At 42.0% G+C, this 19,089-nt stretch overlaps 1 protein-coding gene across 1 annotated transcript in view; it reads left to right on the top strand.

Annotated features, from left to right (window-relative positions):
• The first annotated feature begins 3,390 nt into the window (after nucleotides 1-3,390).
• The window catches only part of SEMA3B (semaphorin 3B), a 59,673-nt gene continuing 43,974 nt past the window's right edge, over nucleotides 3,391-19,089 (top strand). The window contains exon 1 of the mRNA XM_058168237.1: nucleotides 3,391-3,552. The gene's annotated coding sequence lies outside the window, so the exon portion shown is untranslated. The remainder of the gene's footprint in view (nucleotides 3,553-19,089) is intronic.

The raw sequence follows: 19,089 nt of genomic DNA, 5'->3' as shown, positions 1-19,089 counted from the left end.
TGGAAAGACTATGAACAAGAGGATAATACATATGTACAGATGGATTAGGAATATCCTCTCGGAAATCTCTTTCTTCTCCCATGATAAACATAGGAGCCCATATGGCCCATTGGTTTCCCAGCAGTCGGAAAAGCCTTGTCTTCTAAAGTCCAATAAATTAGGCAATTGTACTCTGATAACCAAGCAAAGGAAAGTTACAAGCCCTGCAGGGGAACACCAACCAGTAACCTGTTCTGCAGGATGCTGGCGTGGGGTGGGGGAGTGGGGGAAGAAAGACCCCGCTCGTGGGAGAGTGGGAGGAAGAGAGAATGCCTTACAGTAAGCAGCCATGAACTTTCTCAGCACCCTATGCCAAAGACTGAGCCTCTGTTAGATGAATGCAAGGTCAGAAGGGCCCCAGCATTTGTTCCACCCCCACTGCGCTCACAAAGGAGTCCCAAGAATGGACAATGGAAATCGCAAATACTGGGGTCATAGAGCTTTGAGCAAAAGGAGGCCCTTCTGAGAGTCATATTGCTTGGGTGGGTGCATCATCTTCTTGGCCAGCTGCCAGCCATAGGGAGGGGGACCACAAACGTAAGAAAAGAGTAGGCTGCATTTACAGGGAAGGCCAATGTAAAAATAGGTGGGCATCTATCTAAGTTATCGGTCCTACCCACATTGCAGGTAAAGCTTAAGCATGATGCCAGGCACTGGCAGAGAACATCATGTCACTGCCTACAACTTTCCTTCCCTCTTCAAAAATTTTGAGGCTTAGGTAGTCCTCGACTTAAAACAGTTCATTTAGTGACCATCCAAAGTTACAATGGCACTGAAAAAATTGACTTATGACAGTTTTTCAATGTTACAACCTTTGCAGCATCCCCACAATCATGTGATCAAAATTCAGATGCTTAGCAACTGGTTCGTATTTATGACCATTGCTGTGTCCCAGGGTCATGTGATCACTTTTTGCAACCTTCTGATAAGCAAAGTCAATCAGGTAGCCAGATTCACTTAAAAACCAAGTTAGTAAGTTATCAACTGCAGTGATTCACTTAAAAGCTGTGGCAAGAAAGGTTGTAAAATGGGGCAAAACTTACTTAACAAATGTCTCACTTAACAACAGAAATGTTGGGCTCAATTGTGGTCGTAAGTCGAGGACATTATTGCGATTTTCCAAAGAACAGGAGAATGCCAGAGCAAGAATCTGCATGCATACACAAGCCCATGTCTCCTTCCAAAGCCATCTTATAGAATCAATTTAATCTAGTCTTCTAATTTAATTTAGTCTTCTTCAGTTGTCAAGCCCTTAAGGTAAACCAGGCTAGAAACCCAAAGTGATGAACACTAATGCTACCTTTATAATAGCAGACTTATATACCACTTATATGCTTTACAGCCCTCTCTAAGTGGTGTACAAAGTCAGCATATTGCCCCCAACAATCTGGGTCCTCATTTTACCAATCTCCGAAGGATGGAAGGTTGAGTCGACCTTGAGCCTGGTGAGATTCGAACTGCCAAATTGCAATCAGTTGGCAGTCAGCAGAAGCAGCCTGCAGTACTGCATTCTAACCACTGTGCTACTGAGGCTCCTCTGAGACTCATAATACGGTCATAGGGACAGAATCTCACAAGTCAGAATATTCTTTCACCTACCTTCCCTCTCTTTATCTTCATGAGAACTAGGGAATGTCAGACCTAAGATGCTTTCTCAAATTACATTTCCGCTTTGGACTCAAATTGCTGATCATTGTCTTGTTGAGGCTCTCCCTCCCTCACCCTCACTTTCTTCAAGCTAATTCTTAGAGCCCATGACATCAGTATTCCTAGTGGAATAGGACCAGGACACGTTGCAACATCACCTGTGACTTGGCTGGAGAAACTTCAAAGTTGCCACTCAATCTTCCCTGCCAGGTAATTCACCAGCTGACTTATTCTTTCTTTTCCCAGCCAGCACAGGCTCTGCTAATTTGGACTGATGAGAGAATTGGGGATCTGCATATCTGGAGGCATACACCTTTGAGAACAGCACTGTCCCGAAAAGTTCAAGGCTGAGGTTATATAGGTTTAATCTTTAGGACTGTTATTTCATCTTAGGTGTGGAGCTTGAGAAACACTGCACTAGGAGCTCAATGAACTTAGCCTAGGTCAATGTTTCTCAAACCTGGAAACTTTTAAAATGGGTGGATCTCAGTTCCCAGCTGGGAATTCTGGTAGTTGACCCCCCACAAACCGTAACGTTGCCAAGTCTGAAAAACCTTGAACCAGATGCTCTGCAGCATAACTTCACCTACTTCGAAAAGCGAGGAGCCATTCCAGCTGCCAAAGAACAACTGACGGCGCTATAGGCTGTTCTAACCGCAAATCTAAAGTCAGTCGGTGTGAGGAGAAACACGGGGTGATAGGAACGGGGGAGCTTGATGTGTCAGTATTTCTGCTTTGCCTCGAAGTCCATCAGATAAACCAGACTAGAAAACCGAAGTAATGGGTGCTAATGCTACCTTTATAATATAGTTACAGTAACAGAGTCTCATAAATTGGAATACTCTCCTACACACACACACACTTTATCTTTATCATTTTGGTTTTTCCAGTCTGGTTTATCTACCAGACTAGAAAACCAAACATATGAAAATAAAGAGAGGGAGGAAGAAGTATTTTGTCGCTGAATGTCTATGGAGATTTTCAGTCATCCAGGTCATGGTTGTCCCAAAGGTGTTTTTTTTTTGTTTTTGTTTTTTGTTTTTCAAGAGGCAACTGGACTTTCTGGTTTTTCTTTGAAGACGTTTCGCTTCTCATCCAAGAAGAGCTGAAGAAGCTTCTTGGATGAGAAGCGAAACGTCTTCATACAAAAACCAGAAAGTCCAGTTGCCTCTTGAAAAAGCACCCTTGGGATATTTTGTCCGACAAGCGAGAAGCACTTTTCTCCTGTCTTCCTCGCTCTCCAGATCCCCGGCAAAATACCACTTGAGGGAGAGAGGGAGGGAGAAATAGGGAGGGAGAAGGAGAGAGGGAGGGGGAACAGAGAGAGATACGGTCTTTTCTCTAGCCAAGAAACAGATTGAAGCCGGCCACCGCTGAGATCCCAGTTCAAACCCCGGCGCGTTTCGGCTTAAAGGCTTGACAAGTGCAAAGGACTGATCCTTCAGATTCAACCGAGCCTGAAAAGTGGCTTCGGAAGAAAATCCGGACTCCATTCTCGGTCGAGGGCCCTGCGCTCCGCTCCTTCCCTACGCCTCTGCTGGCTCCCTCCAGGCGTTGAACTGAGCCCCACCCAGCCAGGGACTCTTTCGGCGCGGGAGTTACTTCGGACCCGTCGCTTAAGCCAGTTCCTCCCCTTTCGCTTTTGCCGGGTTGGAAAAGAGGCAGGCTAAGGAAAGCTGGGGGGGTGGGGGGGAAGGGGGTGGCAGAAAGAGAGGGAAAGTGGCCAATCCTTCGCGCTTCAGCCCTGCAGCCGGCCGGCCAGCCAGCTAGGCTGAGAAAAGGCAACACCAGGAGTTGGTGGGAACTTTCTCTACTCCCTTCGGATTCCAAAGTGGCGCTGAGCGGCCGGCAGGGCTGCAGGATCAGGTGGGTTCCACTTCCTTGTCTCTTCGGCCCGTTTTGGGAATGGGATGTTGTGTTGCCAACCAGCGAACCGCGCCGACCTCTGAGTGGGAGCGCAGCGCTGGCCGGGTTCGAACTGTTTCTTGACTAAAGGAGAGAAAGGTCTTTCTCTCTCCTCGGGCTTGACGCGACTGGGGTTTGCCGGGGATCTGGAGAACTAAGAAGGGGGAGGGGAGTGCTCATCACTTGTGTTGGTTGCCCAGCGACAAAATATCCCCTCTCCCCAAGCCTTAATCGCGGGGACCTGCCTTAAAAAAACTTTAGGTATGTTTGAACTGTAACTCCCAGGGCTTCCTCCCGAGGAACCTCTATTCCGAGTAGGCACCGCTTTGCCGAACAAGCTATTCCACGTCTGAATAGCAAGGGACACGGCGGCACTATTTCCTCAGGGTAGGGTTTAGAGTGGGCTCAAAGCTGTTACTCCCTTGCCTTTGGCAAACCTGAGGGAGAAACAAGGCGCTGCGAAGAAACCTGGACCATGGAATATTAAAGGAAAAGGAATGGTAAAGTCACGTGGTTCTTCACTATCTCTCCCTCCCTCCTTTCCCCATTTCAGAGCCGGGGTGGGGGGGCGGGGGGGGTGGGGGGTGGAAATCTTCCCCATCATAGTTTTTGGGGAGTGAAGGTCCTGGATGGGGACCTATAAATCTTAGATGCTGATGGTCCTATAGGCTATAAAATTCTTGCAATGCTGAGGGTGAAGTTGGAAGGCATACTCACAGGATAATATATTACTTGTAAATATTTATTTTATTTATTTATTTCATCAAGCATATATTTGATAACAGGTACAAGTGTAAACATAATTAGGAATACATGAAATGGATACAAATAAAATGTGGAGGAGCCAATGCTGGGATTGAATGGCCTTGAGATGAGGAGATCTGTCTCTGTAGATCCAGAAAAGGTGGGCCCAGTCATAGGAGTAGAAGAGTTGAAGAGGAGCAGGACTCCCCTTCCAGGTGATGCTTCATCAACCACTCGCTCTCATGTCTCTGAAGAAGAGATGGGATTAAAGTAGAGCTTTAATCTGCATTCACTGTTTAGGAATCTTGTTTTTGGAAACCAGATGAATATTCCCAGCATCAGCATTTGTCTCTGCAAAAACCACTGAAGCCAGCCTGAGTGGAAGGAGGCCAGGCCTTTGTGGGACAGGGCATATTATTTTGGGATGGGTTGGGGGTTGGAGGAACATAGTATTTGCTTCCTTCCTTTCCTTCTGCATTTAGTTTTGTATCTTATGACATAGAGTAAGGATCTGAGATTTAAAATTGATATGGATGGGCTGACATGCCTGAATCAATACCAGCTTCTACGGTTATAATAGCTCCCCTGTTTTATTGCTTTCAAGTGTGATTGGTGTCTAGAATTATGGGAGGAAAGATAGAATCGTAGAACTAGAGGAATCTTAAAGGCCATCTAGTTCAACTCACTGTTTGATGCAAAACATTCAGAACAAAAGCGTCTCCAACAGATGACTGGATAGTCACTATTTGAAGGCTTCCTGAGAAAGAACAGAAGAAGTAAAAAAAAATCATTTCTTTTTTATGATTAGACCATGCCCATCCTGCCTCTGGTTCACATATATCCAGGTCTTTTAACTTTTGCTCAAGGGCCATGTTTCCAATAAATCTGACAGCCTTCACTTCCCTCTCTAATTGTATTCCTATTTCTTTGCATCTTTCTAAAAATAGAGTACCGCAAACTTACCACAAGACTCCAGTTGAGATTTGTCTTCTCCATTGGAGACAGATGCAAGTACTCTTTAGAGAGTTGGAAGGCATTTGAAAGAATAAAGATAGGACTTGGACGATTCAAACAGCCAGTTTTGGGCTATCTAGAAACATGAAAAGAAATGTATTTATTTATTTTTCAAATGATCAGGTTTGGATTATTCAAATAGCCGGTTTCCTCAAGAACATTCTCACCATCAAATAAGATATATGTATATTGCAGCTGGGACGATGTGAACATATGACAGAAATTGAGGTCTTAGCTTCCTGGCATCTGAATATATTAATCCAGTTAAGGCTAACTGGTGTGGTTATGATTTCTTTTGCATTGCAGATTAAGATTCTTTATATTAGGAGATAGTTAATTCTGTTATTTGGTTTATCATCATAGTGAAGTTGAGTCTGCATAAAGATTTCTTCTTGCATTACTCATACAAGGAGCCATCCATTTGAGTCCAGTGATGGTGAGTGCATCCAGACAGTTTTCTTGGCAATAGTAAATAGTATTATCTCATTTTTCTTTCTCTGTTAGATTTTTTAAATCCCACCTTTATTACTTTCTAAGTAACTCATGGTCGCAAATATATCAAATACTCCTATGCCTAAAGGAAACCTAGAACTCACAATCTCTGTTTTAGGACAATACTGTAATAAACGTAAGTTATGTGTTTTAGGAAGCTTTTTCAACTGTGCAATCCAGCCTGCAGCCCTGAGATTCCAAGGTTGTCCCCGTCCATGTATTCCCCAAGGCTGAGCTTGCCCAGCTTCCAAAATTGGTCAAGGTCAGCTAGATGCTGCCACCTGCTGAAGTCTCACATTGTGTACCTCCACTTAAGCCCTTATATGGGCCAGTTCGTTGGAGCCACAACCTTTCCCCTGTAAAACAGAACATTGCCTAATAGAACTTTATGCTTCTCCTTTTCCCATCTGTTTGATCTCCTTCTCTCTGTAGTGAGGAAGGAGGCCCAGCATTCAGGAGTACGCCTTACGTCTGTTCAGCTTGTCACCCAGTCCATGTACAGTAATAAACAGGCTTCCAGCAGTTTTTCTGGCATTGCTTCTTTCTCTGGCAGCACCATGACTATGAATCTTTCTTTTAAAGAAACAGTGCATGTTCCTTTCAAACTGAGCTGGAGGACATTCTCAGTAGCAGCAATCCTGTCAAGGATTCTGTTATCAGCGGACTCTCAGCCAGTAAGAAAACATAGAATTTGTTGGGCTTTTATCCAGAGTGACATCAGAGTTATCTTTTTGCTTTTAAAAAACTGCAGAATCTGCAGAAGAAACCTCAGGGGGAGACAGAGCAGAGGGCCATATGCTCTGGAGAAAAAAATAGCTGTTAGATTCAGCAGCCAGATTTTCTTTTTATGCAAATAGAGCCTTTCTAGATAAATGACCCTTCCCTTGAGCTTCCACTTTCTTCAAAAGTCAATACATTGTTTTTTCTCTGTTGGGAAAGTGTGATGAAGTCCCAAAGAGTTATTTTAATTTAAAATTTTATACACTACCCTTAAAGTTGAGGTTTTTTTCTAGGGTTTTCAAATATACTGAAACCGCTAACTATACCAGGGATGTCAAACTCAATTTCATTGAGCGACGCATCAGGGTTGTGTTTGACCTCGGGGGTGGGGAGAAGGCTGGGTCTGGCCAGAGTGGGCGTGGCCAGCTCGACGTCATTTCTGTTGGGGGCACCTGTGGTGGCCCAAGCACTCTGCCAGTGAAAACAGGCTCCCGAGCTCCATTTTCGGCTGCCATGGCAAGCAGCCGTCCCAAGCTTCGTTTTCACTGGCAGAGGGTTGCAGGAGGCCCTGGCAGCCAAAAACAGAGCTTGGGAGCCCATTTTCACTGGCAGAAGCACCACAGGCTGTTCCTTCGCTGTTTCTAGGGCAGCCCCGCAGGCCAGATCTAAGTACCCCGCACGCCAGATCCAGCCCCTAGGCCCTGAGTTTGACACCCCTGATCTATACAATATATGATTTACGAATCCACTGAAGCTCATATTTTAGTTTGAAGGGTTCCAGGCAACTCATACATTAAACATATTTTACATATAATGTAAATATATACATATAGCCAAAGGCAAAGGCTGAGACCTGGCATGTCAGAGGCCCCAGAGAAGGCTTTTCAAGAGGAAGGACAACCTCTGAGGGTCCAGCTCTAAGATTGCCATTTCCATCCTGGAAGAAATCCCTGAGATAATGATGGTGGCAGGTGATTTTACCCGATTAATGTTAACACCTTGAATGTTAAAACATTGATCCAGCTGATTATTTCAAATAATTAAAGGATGCCTCTCTCAAACACAGTCCTGTCGAGGGAGGTTTTAACCTTCTGTAACAGTAGCAGAGTTGGAAGGAACCTTGGAGGTCATCTAGTCCAACCCCCTGCTCACGCAGGAGACCTATACTAGGGATTTGAACCACCGACCTTTCTGATCGATAAGCTCAGTATCTTAGCTACTGAGTCACCTAGCCAGGCTAACCAATTGCAAGACCAATCAGAAAGTTATCTTCTCCCCAAGCATCTCCCAGCCAAAACCTGATAAAAAATGAAGAAAACCAGACCCTCTGAGAATATTGGAACCTGTTGGACCATGGATTCAATTTTCCTAAATACCTACTGGAAACAATATGTTGCAGTCTTCCCCAATCTGGCACTTTCCAAAGAAGTTGGGCCTGCAAGCCCAACTAGCATGATCAAAGGTTTGAAAGTGATCTTACTAGACCTTCTGAAGGATGGAGTCCTAATGCTGCTGAACAGGCCCTGTCTGGGGAAGAATATTATCAATCATACGGCCATTGTCTCCCTTGAGAGTGGAGCTTTAATTAGAACTCCACTCTCAAGGGGGACAATGGTCATATGGTAATGTTCTTGTCGTGACCTCTAGAGGGCAGTGATGGATGTTAGAAATATGAGCTAGCCTCGATGTAATTTTGAGCACGGATTATTATAGAAGTATACTATTAGAGAAATAGATTGCCATCCTTACAAGAACTACAGCAGTTGAAAAACAACATAAAAATTGTCTAAAATTAAATAATCCCCCCCCCATGAAGATGGCATCATTAAACAGTTTTCACCAAATTGTATCTGATTGTCAGAATTTCTGTATTCATTCTTTGAGATTAAAAATTGCAAATAGTTTGAGAGAAGATTTGTATGCTACCATCCCCTTGAGCACTTCCTCACTAGCCCCAGTTTGCTCCCGGTCCATCCCAAACACTTTGATCTGAATTGCAATTGTCTTTGCTGCTCCTACCATCAAAATGACATACTGAGATCATAAAGAGAGCTCTCAGAAGGTCATTTTTTTTAAATAAAAAAATAAATTAAAAAAAAGGTCATTGCCCCATTTCCCTGACTGCCAATGGTTTTGGAGAAGTACATCAAAGTAAAATCAAATAAATAAAAAAATCAAATAAATAATGATGCAAAAAAGGGGTGGGAAACGACTGCTAAACTGTTCTGCTTCAACAATGCACACCCATGTTGTTACGATGAGAAGCTAGGAGATGGATGGTGGTTTGCAAAGTAAGAAAAAGAAAGAAATGTCTAAACCTCCATCACTTTATTGCAGGGCTTCAAACTCAAGGCCTGGAGACCGGATCTCGTCTGCAGAGGCACTGTTGGCCAGTCCTTGGCTGACCTGGCCCACAGGGCTGCCCAGGAAACAGCGAAGGCCTGGCCGACAGTGCCTCTGCCAGCGAAAACGAGCTCCCGATCTCCGTTTTTTGCTGTGACGGCTTCCTGCAACCCTCTGCCAGTGAAAACAGAGTTCGGGATGGCATGCGCGGTTTCCACCGGCCAGCTGGTCTTTGGATCTCTACTGTGCATGTGCGGGGCAGCGCATGCATCTGTGGGGGCAGGGCACATGTGGGGTTCCCGTGCATGTGAGGGGCACATGCACGGGGGTGGGACGCATGCAGGGAGTGGGGTGTATTTGGGGGGGCACTCGCGGGAGGCCACACGTGCATTGCATTTTGTGGGGGTCAGGCACATGTGCACTTTGGGCACTCAGTCCAGAAAAGATTAGCCATCACTGCTTTAGGATGTTTGCCTGTGTATGCACATGCACAGATATCCCATCCGGCATGATTACCAGCAAAACAAGTTCTGGGTCCTCATAGTCCCATTTGTGAAAGCAGCCAGGGAGGAGTTTTCAAACTAGCCCCTGAGCCTTGCAAAGGAAGGGGAAACTTTAATATTTGGAAAGGAGGGGCCAAAGATAATCTTGTTCTAAGAAAAAATAATTTTCCCACAAATTACGATCAGTAGTTTTTAATACTTGTTCCTTCTTCATATTTTTTTCTCAGCAGCAAGCATATCAAGTTTTAATTTAGTAGTAAATGTCATTTCCCCTCCTATGAAATCAGGAGGAGAATTCTTCTGAAGATAACATTCTGTACCAAAGAACCTGTACAAAAGGTGAATTTTGCAACTGTTTACAAACCCAGTAATTGTTTATGTGTTTCTCTGAATTTTGCTATTGTGAGAATCAACCATGCAGAACAATGGAACCCTTCCCCTTGACTGCTAATGGAGACCTCTTTAGAACTTAATTTGTTTTGTGTAAATGTGCACTAAATCAGAATTTAGCCACTTGTCTGAATTCTGAGATTTCATCCCGTGCTATTGGCCCATCTTCTTCAAGACTTTCTGAATAGTCATTCATTTCTTAGTGCCTAAGTAAGGACGGCCATGAAGTTCCTGTTTCACATTTTATAACAATTTAGAAATGGGTGTTTGCTTATTACATTGAAAACCTGGTCACTAACTTTGGCACCCAACAGCAATTCATGCATTTGCATTGTATCCCTGGTTTTCTCATAGCCTGGTTTGCTTCTCAGCTACAAATTAGTGCATCCAATTGTCAAAGGAAAAATGACTGCAATTAAGTCTGCTTAAGTAGTGATTTTGAGTACTATAATACATTGGAAGGGAGTGTAGCTGGTAGAGAAAGCTTCCCTGCTCCTTTCCATCTTTAGGGCTTTTCCGAGTTACCCTTCGATTGAAAAGGCAAAGCACTATTATCCCGGCGCTGGCAGAGGATAATCCTGATACAATAGTCACATCAGTCTTACTTTCTGCTGAAAGAAAGAAAGAGAGAGAGAGAGAGAGAGAGAGGGAGGGAGGGAGGGAGGGAGGGAGGAAGATAAAGAAAGAGAGAGAGAGAGAGAGCGCAGAGTGCGCACAGAGTTCTTCCTCCCAGGATCAGTTTCTTCCTAATCTGATAGCAGAATACACTTTTACTTAACCCTTGTTTTCTTGTCACTTTTTTTATGTAGCCCAAAGTGGGAAGGCAGAGATTTATAAACTCTGTTAGACTATAAACTCTGTTAGATTCTGTTGAGACTAACATGCTTTGATAATTTCTCTGGGATCTGAAGTCACTGAAAAGTTACAGTACTACTAAGGCACAGCTGGACTCACATGGCACCCTACCTCTGCTTTGAGTTTAATTGCTGTGTGGTTCAGAAGGTCTAGAAAAATCTATTTACAAAATTGGCTTATAGATTTATCTGTAAAATTCTCCCCATACTGTTGCCTATCTCTGAATGCAATTGTCCCTTCCAGGCACTGCCATCACGTATACATTTCTGGATGAGTAATCGGAGAGCAGGTCAAAGAAGCAAAGGCATCTGTGTTAGAGGAAGACAAAAAAAGAGTGAAACAATTAGTGGGCTGGTTCAGTGCATTCAGTTTACATGCTGCAATAAGTCATATTATTTTTCTGTTCAATCATATCCGATTGTCGGAGACTGCCTGGACTAGTCCTGCAGTTGTCAAGATTTTTCAAAAGTAATTTGCCGTTGCTTCTTTCCCAGGGCTGAGAGAAAATGATTAGCCCAGGGTCACCCAGCTGGCTTTGTGCCCAAGGCAGGACTAGAACTCGGATTTCTAGCCTGATGCCTTCACCAATCTGTCTCTTGATCATATCCTTAATCAAGGACTATTGAATAAATCATATTTTGGAGGATTCGTGTTGTGCTATGGCATCAGACGTTGCTTATGACTCTTATGAATAGATTAATGCTCTAAAGCAAACTCAAAGAAACCATATAGCACAACCTAATGCGAGAACCAATCTATGTCTTGAAAAGATTGTGAACAGCTCAGACCCAAACTGGAATAATGAGAAGGGGTACAATTATTTCCTGAGTAGAAAGTTAGCAAAATCAAAAGGTGTGGATGGTGGGGGAAGAGTTGGGCCTTGGGTGCTGATGGGTGCTGAAGCAGCTACTAATGACCCACTAATGGGATGCAGTGTCACCGAAATACAGTAGTTAATCTAATGTGAAAGAAGCTTTCATGAATCCTATTTACAACTCACCGACTAGATTAATGCTTTGTTCTAAGTCTGTTATGCAGTTTGTTTGATTCTGGCATCTTGTGTCATGTGAACTCAGTCGTGTTATGTGAATTTATCAATGATGGTTTATTGGACAAAAGTTATTGAACAAGCACGGCTTATCTTCTGTTGCTTGAGCCAAGGATGTCATGATAAATGTCCTTTTCCACTTTTTCAATATGTTTTATGTTTCTCAAAAGAGATAGAATGTTGTAAGAGTTTTTATTTGGAAAGGCATAACTAATCTTGCATTCATCTCTTCCCGTGCTGCATTCTGGGTTTCTGGCATCCTTTGCATTTTCATAAAATAGTGGACCCTTGCTAGATGAAGGCCAATCCATCCATCCTTTTCAAAACATCCCAGTTGGTAGTTAAAAAAAATTACTTGTGATCTTCTGCTCACAATGACTATAAAGAACATTGCGGGCTGTCTTTTAAACCGTTGGCATGAACCTAACAAGTATCATCTTCAAGAATCTTCTTTCTTATTCAAATCGGTGGGATTCTGCAGATTCTGTCTGGATTGCACAAACCGGTAGCGGCAACTGTGGGAGGCTCTGCCTACCCGCCCAGACATAATATGCGACTACTGTGCATGCGCAGAAGGCTGTGCGCATATGCAGAGGTGGCGTATGTGAGCAAAGTGAGAGCACGCGCATGCTCACATTTGTGAACTGGTAGGGACAGTTAGTGAATCCCACTTCTGATTCAAATGCTCCTGCCTTTTGAAGCCCAAAGGGTAAGTGTTCTAAATCCACGAGAGACTGCTGTCAGGCCTGGAAACCATATTAGACTTTAATGCAGAAGGGGTTTTTCTGGAACCTTGACAACTGCACTTGCTCTGCAATCCTGCATGGTCACATAGCTCACTCTTGCTCAGTAAAGGGAGTGTTTCATCAACACCACCATTTTAATAAGTTGTAATAAAACTTTTATTTGGAGGAGGACTCTTGTCTCCAGTGATCACGTCATACAGCCCATATGGGCTGCAACTCAAATGTGTTGACTTTGATGAGGATTGCAAAGAATCCGTGAGCCTGGAAAAGGCAGTTTGCACAGCAGAGATGTCAGATTCTATCTGAATATCTACTCATCCTTATGTGTGGGCATGGGTGTGCGTGCACACTTTTGAGTGAGTGTTGACTCCTGGCAATTTCCTGGAGAAGCCCCTGTTTTCTTGGCAGGATTTTTGGAAATAATTTACCATTGCATTCTTCCTATAGCTGAGAGAAAATGACTGGCACGAGATCACCCAGTTGGCTTCATGCTAAATCCAGAACTAGAACTCACATCTCTCAGTTCCGAGCTTGGTACCTGGCTCTCCTATTGCATTGATGATCACAGAATTCCTGTACTTCTTACATTGCCAAAATGAAAAGGAGAAAGAGAATCAACAATTTTAAAAACATATTGGGGAGGGTATATATGAAAGGGGAAATAAACGCAGCTTAATAAGGATTGAGCATGCTTTGGGTGCATGGAATGTTGACTACAGATAAGATGAGAAATGAAGGTGAATAGTGTGGAACAAAATGAAATTCGGACAGATACCTTCCACATTGCAAAATTTATTTACAGGTGTTCACTGTAAGATCAAAGGATAACCTTGCAAGTTATCCAAAAAGATATCTGCAAAAATCTACAGGGCCTGCAATCAATTTGCAGGTGCACACATCCTTTTTAACAGATGCACATTTTTCTAAAATTAATCAAGCCACTTTGTGAGGGGACGGTTAGTCTCTGTTTATTTCTTCATTCTACATGGCTTAACAAGCTCCCAGAAAAGGCAACTGTGTGTTCACCTGATCTCTTGGCAAGGTTCATTAGTTGACATTTCCGCCATTGAAGAGATACAAGAAAATCCTCCTGAATTACAGCTGGGCTTACCCGGCATCTCTATAATTGCTAGAGGAAGCTGGCATCGTTTAATGGCCAGAGAGGCAAGGAAATAATTGCTGCAGACAAATGGGCTCAAAGGTGGCCTTCTCGGCATGAAAAGAACTGGCTGGGTGAAGATTCATCCAGGAACAATGCAAAATGAGGTTGAAGTAAATAAAGATGTAGGAAGAAAGGAGCTGAATTCATGGTCTTTGCTGGGAGCTTGGATGGCAGCATTTCCTTTGGCACACAGAAAGAAAATTCTGTAGTTGTGCTTTTGGCATCTACACCAAGAAGGGTATTTACTGATTATGTGACAGAGGATAGGCATTTTGCAACCCACCCACCCCAGATACTGGGATTGCCTAAGAAAAGAGTCAAGAGTCACCTTGGCTATAGATTGCATCCAGATGAGTGATACAGGCAAGCCAAAGTAGCAACAATACTGATGTGCTATAACCAACTTTTCAATCAGCACATCAGTTGCTTTCAGAATAGGAGGGAGATGGGTGATTAAGAAATATGCAATATGAATATGATTAATTTAGAGGCAACAAAGCAAGATAGCAGGAAATCAGTTACTAATGGAATTGGCATTGCATTTGGGGCAAGGCAGACATAATTAGACTTCATACATGGAAGCCCTACTATTAACACTTTCTGTTCCCATATCAATCTATCTTTTGTTCCTCAGTGACCTCACATTTAGCACCTGATAATTTCCTTCAGAGCTCAGGCAAAGCTCATTTTTCATCTAATTTATCTGCATGCCTTAAAGTGTATGATATAGCATCATACACTTTAAGGCATGACTTAAAAGTAGAAGTGGGACTTCTTTGCCTGCCTTGGACCTGTCATGAGCCTTAACAGATACTGACCAGCACAATATACTTTTGAACCTCCTCCAAAGGTTGCTTAAAGTTGGAGGTGTCAACGGTATGGTACCACCAACTCTCATGTGGTTCCGCACCTTTCTAAAATGAGGCAATGGTTTGTGTTTACTGGGAAGGAGAAACTGGACCCTTAAATAATCTATAATGGAATGAGTTTGGTTCTTTCATCTGTCCGATTTAATATTTATATGAAGCCTTGAGAGAGATTATTTATTAGTCAGGGAGAGAGGTAGCATCAGTATGCAGATGATTCCCCCGTTTCTCAGTTTTGTGTCTCCACCCTGGTCCTCCTTGGATATGCAGCAGAAGTTCAGATCCAGTGTCTTGATAATGTCAGGTTGGATAGGGGGAAACAAATCTCAATCCAAGAAAAACATAGAATCTGTGGATTCTAGGACAATTCTTGATGGGGCTATTCTCAACTATCAGAGATTTTACCCCAACCAATCCTGAAAACATCATAGCAAGCTTCTGGGAGTCCTATAACAGATTTCTGAGGACAGAGGAGATCATCAGGCATTTCCCCCCCTTACAACATTGATGCAGATATCACTACAATTTAGATCTTCAAACGGGCTTAATGCCGAGCCTTAGCAAAGTTGTTCATAAGCTTCAGGTCCTGCTGCTTATCCAAGTCCTGTGGGTGTCAAGTGCCCTAGCAAGTTTCAGATTCTGCCTAACAGGGCATCAACAGAATCGCTGATAAAACCAGACACAAACCCTTCTGTGGCTTCTTGGCATTCAACAGGATCCATTAACCTTTTCTGATGGACCTCCTAATAAGGCCACTTTCCCAACAGTGAGGAGATTTTTAGCTACAAATACAACTTAAAGGAAATGATAAAATTACAGAACTAGATTGGTTCTGTACCTAGAACTAGATCAGTCTGACTCTGTACAGATTAAATGTAATATATTATATTATATTATATTATATTATATTATATTATATTATATTATATTATATATATTATATTATATTATATATATTATATATATATTATAATGTAAGTCCTCAACTTATGATCACAATTGAACTCAAAATTTCTGTTGCTAAGTGAAACATTTGTTAACTGAATTTTGCCCCATTTTACGATTTTTCTTGCCACAGTTGTTAAATGAATCATTACAGTTGTTAAGTTAGTGACAATGTTTTTTTTAGTCTGGCTTCCCCATTGATTTTGCTTGTCAGAAGATTGAAAAAGTTGATCACATGACCTTGGGACTCTGCAAGCAGTTGCCAAGCTTTTGAATTTTGATCATGTGACCATGGGGATATTGCAGTGGTCATAAGTGTGAAAAACAGTCATAAGTCACTTTTTCCAGTGCTGTTGTAACTTTGAACATACACTAAATGAACTGTTGCAAGTCAAGAACTACCTGTATGTATATGTAATTTTCTTTCCTATATGGGTGACTATAGGATTTCTTTAGAAGTTTGAGGAAAATATGTAGTGCGGTGGCACAGCAACTGCTCTACATTCAGAAGGCTGAAGGACTGAGAAAAAGTTCTACCTCAGGTAATCTTGGAGAGTTAGTGCTAATTAGGATCAGTTAACCATAGTTATTTGAAAATCAGCTTTGTGCTAAGCTGTGATTTGTTATAACTTTGATTTGTAGAAAAAAATGGTCTTGAAAATCATGCTAAATCAGAAATCAGAGATTATAAAACCCTAAGAACAGAGAATGGGATGCGGTGGCTCAGTGGCTAAGACGTTGAGCTTGTCGATCGAAAGGTCAGCAGTTCAGCAGTTTGAATCCCTAATACCGCGTAACAGGGTGAGCTCCCGTTACTTGTCCCAGCTTCTGCCAACCTAGCAGTTCAAAAGCACGTAGAAAATGCAAGTAGAAAAATAGGGACCACCTTTGGTGGGAAGGTAACAGCGTTCCGTGCGCCTTTGGTGTTGAGTCATGCCAGCCACATGACCATGGAGACGTCTTCGGACAGCGGTGGCTCTTCGGCTTTGAAAGTTAATCACATAGTGAAACATACTGCACATTCCATAATTACACAGTGATTAACTTGTATTTGAAGAGATGGCACTTTATCTCAAATCTGATGTTTAACTGGGAAAACGGGCTTTTTCCCAACTATGTAGCTCAGTAGTTCTCAAACTTAATGGTACCACAATCCCCCTAAAATGCTACATGAAATTGTGCAACCCCCACAAATAAATCTAATCATTTCACTGCAGTAAAGATGAGGCAGGAAACAAATACCTTGTTTTTTATAAATAAGTTTTAAATAATTAGGTATATTGGAGAGATCTCAGCTTCTGTGGCAAGATCTCTGCAGGGTAAAGTTTTTTTTAAAAAAAGGCAAGATGTCTATGACAGTGTGATTGACAGTGTCCACCTGTTCTTTAATGTTCAATGGAGCTTTCAGTCCTTCATCATGGCTGCCCTCTTTTATCTTTTTGTTCTTTTTAATAGCCCTGCTTTGTGGAAGCCCCACCAGAGGCTTGCCCAGGCAAAGTGAGGAGCAAAGCATAACAGGAGTTGACAGTGTCCTCAGCATGTGGGTGCAGGCAAAGCAGGAGGACTGTCAAAATTACTTGCCCTTAGCTTGGCCAAGGCCACAGATGGTTCATCAACCAGGGAACCAAGCCTAGAGGGAATGTGGATGGTGCTTCAACTTTGCCTGGGCAAAACACGTTTAAAAAGAGTGTGCAACCTCTAAATTCTTCCTGACATCTGATGGGGAGGCTCACTCTCTACAATTGACAGCCGTTCCCATAAGCCTTGACTTTTTACACAATTCTTCCCTCTCCTCCTTTTCTCCTACCTTCCTTGATTATTTTTCTCCGCTTCTTTCTCTAAACATCTCTCTGTTTTGTTTATGGATCTAGACATAATTTTCTTTGCCATGGTAACTATGATGTCTGACTTTAAAATTGCAGCACTGCCTGCGGAGTTAGGTTACTTGGCAGGTTGCTCCTGGCTTGACAATACATGTGACGTGAAAATGACCTCTGCTTTTCTAAACAGATCACAAAAACAAGACATAATAAAGCTGGTTGTTTTAGCAATGGACTAGAATTTTACTTCAAAGTGCAATTCATGGTTTTCCTCTAATATAGACCAGGAATCTTCTAAAGTGAAGTGAAAGGCCTTTGAGGGCTTTTGGAACTGAATGGCTGTCATTTTGTCTTTTTTTAATGGTACACTAGTTTTGCTTTTTAGTGGTCTTTATGATTTTACTATGTTTTAAATAATAAACTGCTAGTGTAATTTCTTCCCCATAAATAAATGCAGCAAATAAACTGTAAGTCACCCAGAGACACTTTTTAGAGTAAGCTAGGCAGCATATAAATTTAATAAATAAATAAATAAATAAATACATACATACATACATACATACATACATACATACATAAATGCAATAAAGTTATCCTATAGTAAGATGGGTGGCCAATAAATTTTATAAATAAATAGGTATATAAATTATAGTGATATCCTCCCCTCTGTCTTCTTGCTGATCATTTTCTGCTCTTGCATCTAACTCAAAATGTACCCTTGCATGCAAACTGTTCCATTATCCATGCACTTTCTCTTTTTTCTTATTGTTCCTTCTGTAATACTGATGTGGAGATGGTAAACATTCAGAACTGTAACTTTCTTAATTTAACAGCAGCCACAGGTAATTTTTGCGGGATTTCTATGGAGGCTTATTGGAATAATTCTGAACAGTCTTTGAAGCATTATTAGTTTGTGTCTGATTTACATGAGTAGAAAATAAGCTTTTGTTTCACTTTCACTGCTGGATTTTCTGACAGGGTGGCTTGGAGCAAAGTGGAAAGAGAATCTAGCTCTCCTGTCTGTAAACACCTAAACAACACTGGTTAATCTCACCTAAGAATAAATAATTAGAGTGTCTGGGAATGCTATAGGTCAGAAACATCTATATGGCAACAGATTTGCCAATCCTATTATACCTGGTAACTTTTTAATATCCTTAGCAATACATTTTGCTGTCATGCTAGCCTGTAGCTACTACACATTCCATATATTTAATTACAGCTCAGTTATTCCATATATGTGAATAAAAACATTCCTCAGACTAGCCCACAATAGTTATGATTTTAAAATGGTGGTCTCCTTTCTAGAGAATAAATCTGCGTGGTTGCAGATTTGCATAATACAGATACCGCAGAAGGATAATTTAAAAAATTAATAAGGCAAAGAAAGTGCTTTTTAAAATGGCCTTGGCAGTACTTATTTTTCCTGGTCTGCTATGCAAAACAAATAATACTGCCAAATTTTAGCCTGATATATTTACATTTGAAATGAAATATAGTTCCCCCCAAATAAGACATCCTCTGATAATAAGCCCAATCGGCCAAGCGCTTAGTTCAGGATTAAAAAAGATATAAGACAGGATCTTATTTTTGGGGAAACATTGTAATTATGCATTACTTTGTAACCCTTGTGTGCATAGCCACTATAGATTATGCATTCACCTGTAATTTTCTGGTATTTGATAGAGAAGGAAATGAAAGACTTCAGGAGACTTGGAGGAGGCTACATTTAGTTCTGGATCTGAAGACAGGATGAGATGCTGGCATTCTGAAACAGATTGTCCCAACAGAATACCTACTATTTTAGGCTTTAAGGGACTTTCCTGGAGTATGCAGAAGGTTTCCACAGC

The sequence above is a fragment of the Ahaetulla prasina genome, chromosome 2, assembly GCF_028640845.1.
Source record: "Ahaetulla prasina isolate Xishuangbanna chromosome 2, ASM2864084v1, whole genome shotgun sequence".
Taxonomy (NCBI): Eukaryota; Metazoa; Chordata; class Lepidosauria; order Squamata; family Colubridae; genus Ahaetulla; species Ahaetulla prasina.
This window is presented reverse-complemented; position numbering and strand designations above follow the sequence as displayed.